This window comes from Chlorocebus sabaeus, chromosome 16, assembly GCF_047675955.1.
Source record: "Chlorocebus sabaeus isolate Y175 chromosome 16, mChlSab1.0.hap1, whole genome shotgun sequence".
NCBI classification, from domain to species: domain Eukaryota; kingdom Metazoa; phylum Chordata; class Mammalia; order Primates; family Cercopithecidae; genus Chlorocebus; species Chlorocebus sabaeus.
Genome location: NC_132919.1, coordinates 48,291,060 through 48,307,136, shown reverse-complemented (window position 1 = coordinate 48,307,136; position 16,077 = coordinate 48,291,060). Strand labels below are relative to the sequence as shown.

The 16,077-nt window shown below is 50.3% G+C and overlaps 2 long non-coding RNA genes across 3 annotated transcripts; one reads left to right on the top strand and one right to left on the bottom strand.

Annotated features, from left to right (window-relative positions):
- Nucleotides 1-524: 524 nt before the first annotated feature.
- LOC103242945 (uncharacterized) lies at nt 525-9,462 on the top strand. Of its 2 annotated transcripts, none has more exons than XR_012088827.1 (2): nt 525-1,406; nt 9,048-9,462. It is a non-coding gene; the product is annotated as an uncharacterized lncRNA (long non-coding RNA). The 2 variants fall into 2 exon arrangements; XR_012088826.1 differs by having other exon boundaries at nt 6,674-9,462.
- Nucleotides 7,184-10,724, bottom strand: LOC140708662 (uncharacterized). Its single transcript, XR_012088828.1, has 2 exons — nt 9,523-10,724; nt 7,184-7,382 (listed from the first exon to the last, which is right to left on the bottom strand). It is a non-coding gene; the product is annotated as an uncharacterized lncRNA (long non-coding RNA).
- Between the last annotated feature and the right edge of the window lie 5,353 nt (nt 10,725-16,077).

The window sequence follows — 16,077 nt, the reverse complement described above, 5'->3', positions numbered from 1 at the left end:
AATCGCTGGGCGCTTGGTAAAAATACAGATTTCTGAGCTCTCCCTCGAACCTTGTGTAGGAGAATCTCAGAGGCTGAACCCAGGAATCTGCATTTTAACACTTCACTACAGGGAATCTTTGGCACCCTTGGAGGTGTGAAACCTTGGCCCAGTGCTGGTGACCTTTCGATGGTGGGGGAGGGGTCGTGAAGAAAGGAGGTGGACCCCGTCATCCAAGTAGCAGGGGATCACCAAAACTGCCCCTTTAGACGTCTGGAGAGGATGTCCTGTCGCCTGTCTGCTGTGCACCCGTCTTCAGGCCCCTACCCTGGCACTCCTGCCTCTCAAACCGGAAGGAAGGGTTTGGGAGCAGGAATTCTAGAGGCCTGGGGCCAAAGTTTTCCCAGTGAGAGCTCTAACTTGGGTCTCTGATTTAAAGGATCCTGGCGACTGTGTTCCGGTGGGGGTGGGGGGGTGGGGAGGGTGACAGTGACCTACACAACCCCTGTCCTGGCAACCCAGAAAGCTGTTTGATGCTCTCTGCACCCCCCACATACACACCTAAGGTGCTGGTGCTTCCTGGGCCCTGGGTGTGAGGGTCCACCCTCAGGACAGGTCCAGGTGAGCGGGTTCAGTCCACACATCCCAGAAACTGGTGAACACAATGGGCCCTAGGACCCAGAGAACAACTCAGGCACAAAGCCTCCCCCCACTCCCAGCTGCTTCCTGCATCTCAGGCCTTTCTGCGGCCTCTGCCTCCTCCCCCGCCCTCTTCCCCTCCATCCTCTTCCTCCTTTTCCTAATCTCCCACTCTCTCCCCCCTGGCCTGGAAGGGCTGGCAAAGGGAGCCCTCTTACCACTCCACTGCAGGGGTGTGTGTGGGTTTTGTGGGATATTAACGCGTTACCATGTGCAAAAGAGCTTAGAGTACAGCGTGGGGGATGGGGTGTGGGGAAGCCGCCTGGGAACCCTGGATATTGGGATCGGGAGGGGCCAGGAACCGCAGGACTGATCCTGAGGCTGGTGCTAAGGAGGAGGGAAGATCTAGGTTGTGAGCTGGAGCTGGAAATGAACCCAGACCTCAGACTTTCCAAATGCCACCTGCATCTTTGCCCAGCTGTCCAGTAAAATTCCCCCTCCGCAGTTGTGCACTTTGGGATGGGCAGGGTGAAGAAGCCTCCCTCCTAACCCTTCTTAGAAGGCCTCTGTCAGGAGCAAGCTTTGGGACTTGGATTTCCAAACTCAAGATGCGGTCTTGAAAACCCCTCCCCACAGGCCCCCCAACCCCAATACAGAAGTCCAGAGAAGACAGAAACCTCACCCAGCTGGGGTTTGGAAGTTTGGACAATGTCCTCAGAAGCTCTTGTGTGGATTGGAGGAGGGCGCAGGCCCCTGTGTTCTGCCCAGAATCTCCCACACCCTTGGTGGTGAGTCATCTTAACTGGTCCCAGCACAAGGGGTCGGTGCCCACGCTTCTGGCCAGGTGGGGAAGCCCCCAGTTTCTGAGGGTGGGAGGAGGATTGAGGCCCAGCTGCTAGGCCCAGAGACCTTCGGACCTCCAGCATTTCCGGTAGCAGCTTAGAGCAAACTGGAATTACGGGGATTCTCTTGGGTCTCCCTTGTCCAAAGGTTTATGAGTCTCTGGACAAACCCCTTTAACAAATCCCTCTAGGGGGTTTGGGCTTCAAGAGGGTGGAGATAGCCAGAGCTTGGGGGACTGAGGCTAATCAGTGGGATTATTATTTCATGGGCTCCTGGTTAGCAGAGCAACACCCCGGCCAGAATTCCCAAAGATGCTTTTATGGAGCAGTAAGTGCTTCACCGTCACTTGTTCTCTGCTGTCAGGCACCAAGCTGGCTGGCCTGTGAGATGGGTGAAGAATGGGGTATCATTCCCTCCATCCCTTCTCTGCCTGTCTGGAGCAGTAATGGCACCTGATAGGAACAAGGAGGGTTTGAGAGGGTTACCATCCAAACTGAAGGCTTTAAATCGAATTTTCATTTATTGGGCTGTCATCTTCACCTGCTTCCTCCGGTGAGGAAGCACTCCAGGATAATTTCACCATCCTTTCTCTTCCCTTTGTCTTCATGGAAGAGACTTTGATGGCCAAGTTGCCTGGTGGTCTTTGGATGGAAGTTCCTTCCTTACGTTTGCCTTGGCATAGCGTGGTTGACCTAGGAGCCAGGCTGCCAGCGTTCAAATCTTGGCTCCACTGCTTACTGGCTGTGTGACCTTGGACAAGTCACTTATCCTCCTCTGTGCTCTGGGAGGATAAAAGAAGGCCCAGAAAGAGACAAGAGTGGCTCAGACAGGGAAGAGAGGGTGTGGGGGAGGAGATGCCTTTCCCAGCCCGTGCTAAAAAGGCCAGAGGCTGCAATAGGCAGAGATAATTCACCCCCAACTCTCCTCCTGGTAACCGCCCCCCGCCATGGCTTTCCCACACACCCCCAAATCTGATGAGGGCCCTTGGGAAGATGCTCTGTTAGGATTCTTCCCCAAGGCTTGCTAGTTTTAAACACCAGGTGTAACTGCAAAGATGGTGATGAAGGCAGGGAGAGGCCTGATGAGTGATAAGTCCCGAGACCTCAGCGCCCTGGGCACAGGCCCAGGCTGGGTGCCAAGGCTGGCTTCTCTTTCCAGTCCTGGGGCCTTGAGACTCAGCTTCTAAAAGCGGTTTTTCCTTGGCCACGGTCATCTAAGCAGAGGTTGGCCTAGACCCTGCACTTGGATCCTTATGTGGTGAGCCAGTGGTCCCCACCCAGTTGCTCTCCCTCATGGGTTGTCCTCTGCCAGGGATTTGGGCTGGTTCTAGGATGCTGGAAAGGTATGCTTGTGTGTGTACACCTCAAATCCAGGATGTCAGTGTTGGAGGGGCCTTTAGTGACCCTTGGCTGACTTCTTCACAGGGAGAATGACGAAAGCTGAGGAGTGACATACCTAGTTTTAGAGGAAACAGACCAGGCTAGGGTTCATGAGGTCTGAATTGAGTCCTAGCTGCCCTCATTTGCTGAATGACTGTGGGCTAGTCATGTCCCCTCCCAAAGCCTAAGTTTCCTCAAAAAACTCAACTTGACTGTCTCCTGAGCATAGATAACCGTAGGTGTCCCCTCACTTTTGTGCATGGAGCACAGCAGAACACAGGCCTTGAAGTCGGGCCATCTTTGTTAGAATCTCCAACTTGCCATTCCCTGGCTAAGGGACTTCAACAAATTCCTTCTATAAGATGGAGATAATATACCAACTTCATAGAGTTGTCGTGAAGAATAAATGGGTCCTCAATGCATAAGGCACTAAAAGGGGGCTCAGAGTGTTGGCTGTTACTGATTGCATGGTATGCAGGCACATGTAGGGGTGTGCGCCTGCATGCATGTGCGGGCAGGTGTGGCTTAGGATGTGTATTTCTATGTGTGTCTTCACAGGACTTTGGGGCTCTCATTTTTTTAAGGTTCATTATGTGAAATTCTGAAATATAAACACCCCTTGCCTACAGCTTCTCCAAATCTTTGGGGGTCACTCTTGGGATGACCTCTCTTCTCTACTTCCCAAAGGGTTTTTCACTCCTGCCTGTGGGTGCCTCAAGCCCCTCATTGTCCCTGCAGGGAGAGGGGTACCTTAGGGTCCTCTCACAGCCAGGAGTCTGCCTTGCTGCTGGTTCCCTGTGCTGTACCCGGTTTCTTTCTATCACTCTCCACACTTGCACCAGTGGCTCTTGGAAAGTTCAGATACATCTTGGAGACTGGAGAGGAAGACTCGGTAGGAGGAGTCAGGGTGTGTGTGTGTTGGGGGGTGGGGGAAGGGGTGGGACAGAGGAAAGATTTCTCCAAATCATCAGTTGCTTTAAAAGAAAGCCTATATTTAGCTGGGCTTAGAGGGCCTGTAAATATGTATTTTGCAAGGCAGACAGCCCGTAGCCATGGGAGCTCCAGAGATATGCAGGGAGGTCAAAAAAAAAAAATAATAATCAGAAAGATTAGGCAATATATTTTGTCATCAGCAGATTCAAAGAACTCTTTCTACTGCCTGCTCTCACTGCTAATAATACACATTTCTGTGTTTGGATGGTTTCTGTGTTTCATCTGCTCTCCAGATCTTGTGCAGTGGGTGCCTGAGAAGGCGACTGGCTCTCGGAGACACCTTTTCCTGCCAGCCTTTGCCTCATCTGCCCTGGGTCAAGGGAAACAGCATCCCGCCATCTCCATCCCCACTAGCCCGCCAGGCTCTGCCTGGCGCAGGTGCAGCCTCCAGAACGCCAGCTCTCAGGTCTCCCACACTCAGTGCCCAGTACGCAGGTGGCTTTGGGGTGAGGTGTGGGGTGAGAAATCCTGCACTTCAGGGCAATTCCACTTCAGAGACCTCTTTTTTCTACAAAAATGTTCATTCATTATTCCTACTTTTTTACTTTTACTTTGAAAGTTTCTTTAACAGTAAGAAGCCTTCAGAGAATCATGTGACAAAATTTACAAATGCTAGCAATGTGTCATTTTTGCTTTGGGTTTTTACATATAAAATAGAATATTCGGCCGGGCCCGGTGGCTCACGCCTGTAATCCCAGCACTTTGGAAGGCCAAGGGGGACAGATCACAAAGTCAGGAGATCGAGACCATCCTGGCTAACACAGTGAAACCCAGTCTCTACTAAAAGTACAAAAAAAATTAGCCAGGTATGGTGGCAGGCGCCTGTAGTCCCAGCTACTCGGGAGGCTGAGGCAGGAGAATGGCACAAACCTGGGAGGCAGAGCTTGCAGTGGGCCGAGATGGCGCCACTGCACTCCAGCCTGGGCAACAGAGCGAGACTCCGTCTCAAAAAAAAAAAAAAAATTTCAAGCCCCCTTTTCTTTCTCCCCAGTTCCATTGTCCACCTCCCCCAACACTGGCACACTTGGAATACAGCTTTTCTAGACCATAATTTTTGCATTACTATATTTTAATTGTAGCAAACTAGAGATATAAAATTCACCATTTTATGTGTACAGGTCATTGGCATTAAGTATAACCACATTGTTGTGCAACCACCACTACCATCCATCTCTAGAACTTACTTTCATCTTCCAGAGCTGAAACTCTATACCCATATAAGTCCCCATTCCCCTCTCCTGCCTCTCGGGTTCAAGCAATTCTCCTGCCAGAGCCTCCTGAGTAGCTAGGATTACAGGCCCGTGCCACCATGCCCGGCTACTTTTTGTATTTTTAGTAGAGGCAGGGTTTCATCATGTTGGCCACACTGGTCTCGAACTCCTGACCTCAAGTAATCTGCCCAGCTCAGCCTCCCAAAGTGCTGGGATTACAGGCATGAGCCACTGTGCCTGGCCTAGAATCATGTATTTAAAAAATTTATGTAACAAGGGCAGGTACAGGGTCTCATGCCTATAATCTCAGCACTTTGGGAGGCTGAGGCGGGAGGATCACTTGAGGCCAGGATTTCAAGCCCATCCTGGGCAACATTGGCAAGACCCCGTCTCTACAAAAAAATTAAAAAGTAGCCAGGTGTGCACTTATAGTCCTGACTACTCAGGAGACTGAAGTGGGAGAATCACTTCAGCCCAGGAGTTCCAGGCTGCAGTGAGCTATAACTGTACTTCTGCACTCCAGCCTGGGTGATAGAGCAAGACCCTGAAAAGAAAAAAAAAAAAAATTTATGCAATGGCCATCGTACTATGTGTACCATTTTTCCAGTCAACATGTTTTTTACAATGTAGCCACATTTGTTCATTTGATTTGTTCATTTTAACTTCTGTTGATTATTTTATCAGGAGAATAAGCCACAATGTATTTATCAATTGGGTGTTTAGGTTTCTATGTTTTGCTATTATAGCTATTTATTTATTTATTTATTTATTTTTGAGATGGAGTCTCGCTCTGTCTCTCAGGCTGGAGTATAATGGCGCAATCTTGGCTCACTGCAACCTCCGCCTCCCAGGTTCAAGCGATTCTCCTACCTCAGCCTCCCGAGTAGCAGGGATTACAGGCACATGCCGCTGTGTCCAGCTAATTTTTGTATTTTTCACAGAGACAGGGTTTCACCATGTTGGCCAGGCTGGTCTCAAACTCCTGAGCTCAAGTGATCTGCCCGCCTCGGCCTCCCAAAGTGCTGGGGATTCCAGGCATGAGCCATTGTGCCTGGCCTGTTTTGCTATTATATAAACAGGGCTTCAATTAACATGCTTGGACTTTTCTCTGAACCCATTATTAGGGCATATACTTAGAATTAGAAAGCTAAGCTTGTCGGGCAGGCACACTTTGAAGTTGACTAGTACTGCCAAACTGCTCTCTACAGCGGCTGAACCAATTGATCCTTTCACCACCAGCGTTTGTATAAGATATCCTGTTTGACCACATCCTTGCCAACTTTTGCTCTTGTTAGACTTATGTTTGCCAATCTGATGGGCATGAAGTGGCATCTCATTTGCAGCTGCATTCCCTGCCTATGAGGTTGAGCACCTTATTCTCATTGACCATGTGGGTTTCCTCCAGGCAAATCACTTATGTTCATATCCTTTGCTATCCTATTGTAGTTTTTGGTGCAAGTTACAACAGAAAGCCCAACTAGAAGGGGTTTAAGCAAAAAGTAATGTTTATTAGCTCACATAACAAGAAGTCCTGGGGGTGGTTAATTCAGAGGCCCCGCTGTGACATCAAGGACCAGGTTCTTTTTGTCTTTTTCCAACACCCTTTCATTGTGTTGATTTGTCTCTTAGACTGGCCCCCTCGTGGTCCCAAGATGGCTGCCTTTCTTGTGCAGATAACAACGTCAGAGACAGAAGAAACTGGATGCTTTCTTATTAGTCTCTTTTGCAGGGGTCCCCACCAGGAGACCTTCCAGAATTGCATAAACGTTCACACCTAAACTAATCATTGACCAGAGGAACTAAATTATCATGCTATATTTAGACCAATCATCGTTCACCTGATGGGGCTGAGGAAGGCCGAGCCTCCCACAAAGCCCAAACTCCTGAATCAGGATGCGGTTCTGATTATCAAGGAAGAAGGAAGGGATGCTATTTGGAGTGGCACAAAAAATGTCTGTCCTTACTACTTGATGAGTACCGTGAAAGAAAAAAGATAGGCCAGGTGTGGATGCTCACACCTGTAATCTTGGCATTTTGGGAGGCCAAGATGGGAAGATTGCTTGAGCCCAGGAGTTTGAGACAAGGCTGAGCGACATGGTGAAACCCCATCTCTACCAAAAAATATATATACATATATTTTATATATTATTTATTATATATAAAATATATATGTTTTATACACATATATAAATATATAAGCTGGGCAAGGTGGCATGTGCCTGTAGTCACAGCTACTTGGGAGGCTGATGTGGAAGGATCACTCGAGCCTGGAGGGGCAGAGGCTGCAGTGAGCCGAGGTTGTGTCACTGCATTCCAGCCTGGGTGACAGAGCGAGACCCTGTTTCAAAAAAAAAGAAGAAGAAGAAATAAAAATAAAATAAAACTTCTGTCTTTTCCATATTGACTCCTAGGAAGTCTTTCTTTCTTTCTTTCTTTTTAAGATAAAGTTTTGCTCTTGTTGCCCAGGCTAGAGTGCGATGGCGCAATCTTGGCTCACTATAACCTCTGCCTCCCAGGTTCAAGTGATTCTCCTGCCTCAGCCTCCCACATAGCTGGGATTACAGGTGCACACCACCATGCCCAGCTAATTTTGTAGATTCCTAGGAGGTCTTTATATTATGAATGCTAACCCTTTATCTGTTGTGTATGCTGTCACCATTGCCACCCAGGCTGCTCCTTGTCTCTTAACTTTATTCATAATGTCATTTTCATAGCAGAGGGCTTTTTGGGGGTAATGTAATAAAAATCGGCCGATCTTTTTTGAGTGTGTCTCTTGTCTAAGAAATGCTTTCGGCCGGGCGCGGTGGCTCAAGCCTGTAATCCCAGCACTTTGGGAGGCCGAGACGGGCGGATCACGAGGTCAGGAGATCGAGACCATCCTGGCTAACACGATGAAACCCCGTCTCTACTAAAAAAATACAAAAAACTAGCCGGGCGAGGTGGCGAGCGCCTGTAGTCCCAGCTACTCGGGAGGCTGAGGCAGGAGAATGGCGTAAACCCGGGAGGCGGAGCTTGCAGTGAGCTGAGATCCGGCCGGCCACCGCACTCCAGCCTGGGTGACAGAGCAAGACTCCGTCTCAAAAAAAAAAAAAAAAAAAAAAGGAAATGCTTTCCTACCCTTAGGTCTCCTACATTTTCTCCTAATGATTTTAAAGTTTTGTTTTTCACTTTTAGGTCTTTAATCCATCTGGAATTCATATTTATGGATGGTGTGAAGATTTTTCATAGGAAAAGCCAATTGTCACAACACGTTTTATTGAAGCCTATTTTCTCTCACTGAGTTGCAGTGCTGCCACTATCATAAATCACATTCCCACATATACTTGGATCTGTTTCTGGGCACTCTATTCTATTGATCCCTTTGTCTAGCCCGACACCAATACCACATTGTTTTAATTATTATCACTTTCAAAAAAGTCTTGGTATTTGTTAGGGCCAGGTCTGTTTCCTTATTCTTTTTCAGAATTGTCTACTTTTTTCTTGGGTCTTTGCTCTTCTCTATGAATTTTAGAATCAGTTTGCCTAGCTCTGTGAAAAATCCTGTTGGGATATTTATTGGACCTGCAATGAATCAACAGATTAATGTGGAGAGAATCGGCTTCATAACATTGAGGCGTCTCATCCCTAACCTAATACTTCTCTACGGCTCTCCATTTATTACTATTGTAGCCTATGTTTTACTTCCTAAATATCTTGTGATGTATTTTGTAATTTTTTTCTGGGTTCTGTACAATTTTAATTTTATTGCGAATGATTTATTTTTGAAAAGATACTGTGATTTCTAATGAAGTATTGCTAGTGCATAGAAACACTGCTGAATTTTATATGGTTTTTTGTACTTGGATGTTGACCTTTGTCCAGCATGACTTCACTTAATCACTCTAATAATATGCCTGTAGAATCTCTTGATTTTCTACATAAATAATCATTCAGTCTACAGAAGATGTCAGAGACGTTTGCCTCTTATTTTCCTAATCCTTCTTTTTTTAAACTTTTTTTTGAGATGGAACCTCGCTCTGTCACCCAGGCTGGAGTGCAATGGCACGCTCTCAGCTCACTGCAACCTCTGCCTCCCGGGTTCAATAGACTTTCCTGCCTCAGCCTCCTGATTACCTGGGATTACAGGCACCCACCACCACGTCCGACTAATTATTTTTAGAAGAGACGGGGTTTCCACCGTGTTGGCCAGGCTGATCTGGAACTCCTGATCTCGGGATCTGCCCACCTCGGCCTCCCAAAGTGCTGGGATTACAGGCGTGAGCCACCGTGCCTGGCCTTATTTTCCCAATCCTTCTATCAGTGAATGATGACTTCTAAATCTGACTTTAGATTTGGGCTTGGGCTTTACCTGTGGGCTGGCCCTGGGCAGCTATTACCTTGCACTGTCAGTTATAAATAAATAAAACATCCTTACTTTCTCCAGAGCTTTACAGTTAGCAAAGCCCTTTCGCTTCCATTATCTCATTGATCCTTCTTACCCCCGCTTGATGGAGTGGGAGCGTCTGGGTGGAAACGGCCCAGGGCTCCGTGTGCAGAGATCCAGCTGTGCAGGCATAGTGCCGAGGCACCTCGGACAGTCCCTCCTCTTCTCTCTTTCTCCTGTAAGCTAACGTTTGGCCGGGAATGGTCCCTGGCATTCCAACTCATGTGATGGATTTGGGCAGTCAGAGGCTCACGGAACCCTTTGCGGGCTGAAATTCACCGATAAAAAGGCGGGAGATTCTGGGTACATTTAGGTCTCCAGGCTGGTATCCCAAAATGTCTGGGGGGATATAGAAATGTCCTTGGAAGTCGGAGGCTTGATACAGATGGTGGGATGGGTGGAGGTGGGACCGGGAAGAGATCATTATGTCCAGCCCCCTGCCTCCGTGCGGGTTCTTGTCCCCCTGTAGATTAGAGCGTCTTCTGGATCAGGAAGGGGAGGACGAGATGGAGCTCGTGGCCTTGGGTTCCCTCCTGCGTCGCCCCCTGTAACTGCGGCGCCCGGCACGCACTGCTGACGCGCATCCCCAGCCCCGGCGGTGCGCTCCGCAGGCATCCCGCCCCCGACTCCCGCTCCGCCCCAACATCGCGCAGGCGCAAGACCGGGCAGGCGCCAGCGAATGCGCCCTCTCGTGGCTGACTGGCCAGGTCGCAGTCTTTGTTGTTGCGCTGGAGGCGGTGAACGGGACGGGGGAGAAAGATGTGGGTGGAGTCTGGGAGGCAGATGCGAGAATCAGATCACAATGACGAGAAGCCCTTTCCTTTGTCCCTCACGGCAACGTATAGATGCAGATAAAGAAAACACGGCCTCAGACCTCAAGAGATTTAGAGACAGGTGCACAGAGACTGAAGCTGAATGAGACACACTGGATAGCATTCATTCATTCATTCGTTCATTCAGCAAATATTCACTGGGATGGGGAGATACAGGGACAAAGGACCAGAGGGCTTACATTTAGGCACTGGTGGGCAGAGACAGGGCAGAGACAGGGCAGAGAGCTGGAGAGACGGATGCGGATGTCAAAAAGGCGAGGACAGAGAAGCGACTAGCTCAGGGCAGGGCTGGGCCGCAGGAGTGAGGCAGAGGCCGGGGAAGTCCCAGTGGAGCCTGTAGCACGGCACAGGCACCAGCTGTGCAAGGCGGGGTGTGAGCCCCGACCCCTCCAGCTACCCTGACCGACGCCCCAACTGGGGAGGACAAAATGGAGAGCTAAAGATAGATAATATGAGCACCAGAAGGGACCCTAGTTTCAATGAACTGAAGCAATCAGATCAGTGTAAACCATGTATTCATCATTCTACTACTACCAAAATAGATCGGACTGGCCAGAGTTTGGAGGATGCTAGGGAGTCAGCTCTTTATTCTGAAACTGTTTAATACAGGTAGAGTCCAGCGTTTCTCTTGTCTTTCTTATACGGACTTTCCCACTCAGTAACCAAATCTCAAGGGGCAGTTTCTGTCTATAGTTATTCCAGCTAATAAAGGAAGGCATGATCAGAGTGATCAAATTTGAATATCACTATTCTGCACACACACACAAAATAAAAAGCTAATGGCGGAGGCACTGACACTGCCAAGACCACAGAAACGCATGATGTGCCTTCAAATGGAAGAACACTATCACTACCTATGAAGTGGTCTCAAAGAAGGAAATTGAACGTAAACCTTATGAGGCCTCTAGATCCAACTACGATTTACAGGAGATAACAATGTATAGGAAATACAACGTACAGGAAGTATGGAGGTGGAAGGAACATGTTAAAGATCACCATAGAGATGCAATCAGCAAAATCCAGAGGGCAAAAAACTACAGAAGAAATTATCTGGCTCCTTCAAGGAAAGAGAGAGAGGAGGGAAGGAAGGAAGGAAGGAAGGAGGAGGAAGGAGGGAAGAAAGAAAGAAAGGAAGGAAGGAGGAGAGAGGGGGGGAAGGAAGAAAGGAGGGAGAGAGGGAAGGAAGGAAGGAAGGAAGGAAGGAAGGAAGGAAGGAAGGAAGGAAGGAAGGAAGGAAAGAAAAAAGAAAGACAGAGAAAGATGTATGGGAACCTACAGATTTGAAGAAATTTAAAAGAGCTGTGGCTGGGCACAGTGGCTCACACCCATAATCTCAGCACTTTGTGAGGCCCAGGTGGGTGGATCACTTGAGGTCAGGAGTTTGAGACCAGCTTGGCCAACAAGGTAAAACTCCATCTCTACTAAAAATACAAAAATTAGCTGGGTGTGGTAGCGTGTGCCTGTAATCCCAGCTACTTGGGAGACCGAGGCAGGAGAATTGCTTGAACCTGGGAGGCGGCGGTGGCAGTGAGCCGAGATCATGCCACTGCACCCCAGCCTGGGTGACAGAGCGAGACTCTGTCTCAAAAAAAAAAAAAAAAAGAAAAAGAGCCCTATCAATCATCAATCAGTTGCAATGTGTGTACCTTCTTTGTATCCTGATTCAAACAAATACACTGTAAAAAATATATATATATTTACTAGAAATTGGAAATTTGAACACTAGAAGTTTGATATTAAGGAATTTTATTGATGATGTTAATAACTGAACATGTTATGTAATTACGTTAAAAAGAGTCATTATCATTTAAAGATACACACTGAAATATTGATGGATGAAATTAATCAGGAGGGGTATAGATGAAACTAGATTGGCCCTGAGTTGATAATTGTTGAAGAATGGTGACAGATACATGGGGGCTTATGATAGTATGCTGTAAATTTTTCGAACTAAGAAGTTTAAAGACCCTGTGACCTCCCTTCCCACCCCTAGACCCAACAGACAGAAGGTGCTGTGTTGTTACAAGCAGCAGGCTGCAAACCAGACAGCTCTGAGTGGGAAGGTCCTCTGATGGCTGAGGGGTCTGAGGAGGGTTTCTGGGGGACTTTCTGGCTTGTGGGACAGTCCCTGGCTCCCCTGAATTGGGCAAGGAAGATCTGATGGGGAAGTGGCTGCAGCTTTTCATTAAGGAAGGCTGGCCTCCATGGGCCTGGTGACACTGGGGCCAGGCACTGCTACCTTAAGACAGCTGAGTGGGTGGCTCCAAAAATAGTTAGGGGGACAGTGGGGGGCGGGGAGTCACATGGAGAGGCTCAGGGGTGAGGCTGAGCAGGCGCCCGGGCGCTGGCACTTCTGCCTGCTCCCCCAGAGCCCTCAGACTCTCCCTCTGCATCCAGAACCTTTCTTCCTCCCTCCCTCTGTCTCTGAGAAGACAGAGAGATGGCCAGGTGATGCTGGGACAAATGCCACCTTGCCTGAGGGGACGCTGACTCTGGAATTTGGTGACTCTCCAGGGATGAGCAGGTCAGTCGGGTGGAGAGAGAGAGAGAGGAAGGGACAAGGACTGAGTAACCTGCCTACCAGTCACCCCATCTGCAGGCCAACACCTGTGCCCTTAGGCTGGACCCAAGCGATCCTTGCCTGAGTATTTTGTTGTCATCTTGAGGCCCTGGAGGAGCGCTCACACAGGCACCAAGGATTTGCGAACCCTGGCAGCCATAGGTCCCTGCTCCCTTCTCAGGGCACCTGGGGAGAGTGCCCCTGTGCCTGCCCTAAGTGGGAGACCTGGGGAGAGGACACCATGCCCCATCACCCCTGGACTGAGATCCTTTGGCAGAGGCAGGAAGGAAGGGCAAGCAGGGCCGGGCAAGTACATTGGCAGCTGTCATTGACTGAGTCAGGCACTGGGCTAAGCCATCTGCCTGCATTCTGCTCATCAGCAATGTGGCCTTGGGGAAGGTATACACCCCTGTGCCTCAGTTTTATCATCTGTTAAATTGGCACAGTAATAATACCTGCCTCATGGAACTGCTGAGAGGGTGGAATGAGGTAATACAGGTAGATATATGTAAGACTCTCAGCACAGTAGCTGGCAGGGCTAGCTGGTATTACCCACTGGCAGGTGACCTCCACGTGGGCAGAGGTTTGCTTGTCTCTGCAACTTCAATGTCTGATACATAGCAGGTGTTCCATAAATATGCACTGCATTCATTACTTTATGGAGTCCTCACAATGATGCCAAGAGGCAAGCACTATTCTTGCCAGTTTCTAGTTGTGGAAATGAGCTAGAGGGCAAATGGCACACTCAAGGCTGCATCCCCAGCAAGTGGCCAAGGTGGGACTCGTGCCCACCTCCAGGCTTCCGAGTCTGTGCACTGAGCCCTGACTCCATGGGCCAGAGAAGGCGCCTCCTCCGCTCAGCTGTCTCTACCTGGCTAGTCCTGTCCCGGGTTTGCTAGACTTCCAACTGAAGTGCTTGGACTGGGGATAAAGGCTGGGTGGATGGCACCTACATTTGCTGTTAAGGAAACTGCCACCAGCCGGCTACACCTACTAGTTTCCAGGCCCTGTGCCAGGCCCAAGGATACAAATATGACAAGATCCTAGTCTTCGAGGAGCTTGGAGCAGTGTTGTGCGGTGGGGTTGTGCCCAGAAAAGCACGCAGGGGCGGAGGGGTCACCCAGCTTGGCCTAGCAGAGGAAGGGAGGTCAGAAAGGCTTCAGAGAGGAGAGGACATCTGTGCAGAGTCTGGAAAGGTGACTGGAAGGCTGCTGCTTGAATCAAGATGGGAAGGGAACTGCAGGCAGAGGGAATAGCCTGGGTGAAGGCATGGAGACTTGAGAGAGTCTGCCAAGCTAGGCAGGAGCGGAGTGAGGCTGAGCAGGGGCCTGGGGTTGGGAGGGTGGGGGCAGAGGATGGGATTCTAGACCAACTGGCCAGGTTCAGGACGGGCCAGAAAGCCACCAACTGGGGATGAGCTGGGAACTCAGGGGCCATGAGAAGCATTAGAGTTTTAAGGAAGGATGGAGGTGGCCAGGTTGGTGGTTTAGAAAACACTGTGGCCACTGGAGGGGACGATCAGAGGGACAATGAATGTGACGAGCGTGTCTATCCCAGATTCAGTGCCTACTCCAGGCAGGGAGGGGAGGCTGACGCTGGCACCCAGCTGCCCCAAGCCACCTCCCTCCTTCCCTCCTCTCCTCCCTGCCCCCTGTCTCTGTCACTCATGGGGCGGGCCAGGCCGGGCAGCCATGGCTGTGACACTCTTCTGGACTCCTCTCCTCGTGGGCAAGTTAGGGCCTTGCTCAAGGGGGAGGCCTGGGATGAGGGGGTAGGATTTAGGGGTGGTAAGATGGAGGTATGGAGGGCCCGCAGAACAGGGATCTGGGTTGGGTGAGGCAGGGGCCAGAAGGGCTTTGGGGTGTTAATGCCATGGCTGGCTGGGGTTCCAGGGAATGGGGCTGGGAGCTGGGCTCTGGGATGAGGAGCCTGGGAGCTCTGAGGGCTGGAGGTGTCCTAGGGCGGGGGTGAGTTTGACAGTGAAAGCCCAGAGGGTCGCGGACCCTTTAATGAGCTGTCTGGGCAGCAGCTTCTGAGCCCAGAGGCTAAATTTGGCCCTGGGAGGGAGGGTGGAGCTGGCGGCCAAGTCCTCTGCTCCTCTCCTGGGCTTAGGATTCCTTTTGCTCAGCTCCTGCTGGCCTCTAGGGCAGGCCTTTTTCTTCCCTGTATTTCAGGGGAGGAAGGTGGGGTCTCCAGGCACAGAATGGCTACCCTTCCCCTTCTGTAGGCTCCCGGCCCCCTCTTCCTCTCCTCCGGGCTCTTGGGCATTTAGCATGGGATTCTTTTCCCAGTGCCTTTCACATTCTCACACACACACCCCTCTCACACACACCCTCACACACACACCCCCCACACACACCTTCACACACCCTCACACACCCTCACAAACACCTTCACACACCCTCACACACTCCCACACACCCTCACACACACACCTTCACTCACACACACCCTCCCTCACACACACTCTCACACACTCCCACACACCCTCACACACCCTCACACACCCCCCATACACACCCCCACACACACCCTCACACACCCTCACACACCCCCACACACCCTCACACACTCCCACACACCCTCACACACCCCCCCACACACACACCCTCACACACCCTCGCACATCCTCACAAACACCTTCACACACCCTCTCACACTCCACCCCTACACACACCTTCACACACCCTCACACACTCTCACACACACACCTTCACTCACACACACCCTCACACACTCTCACACACTCCCACACACCCTCACACACCCTCACACACACACCCCCCATACACACCTCCACACACACCCTCACACACCCTCACACACCCTCACACACTCCCACACACCCTCTCACACACCCCCACACACACACCCTCACACACCCTCGCACATCCTCACAAACACCTTCACACACCCTCACACACTCCACCCCTACACACACCTTCACACACCCTCACACACTCCTACACACCCTCACACACACACCTTCACTCACACACGCCCTCACACACCCTCACACACACACTCTTCCTCACACACTCCCACACACCCTCACACACGCTCACACACACACCTTCACTCACACACACCCTCACACACCCTCACATACCTTCTCACACACACATTCTCCCTCACACCCTCACACACCTCACACACCCTCACACATTCTCTCACATATCCTCACACATTCTCTCACATACCCTCACACCCTCACACA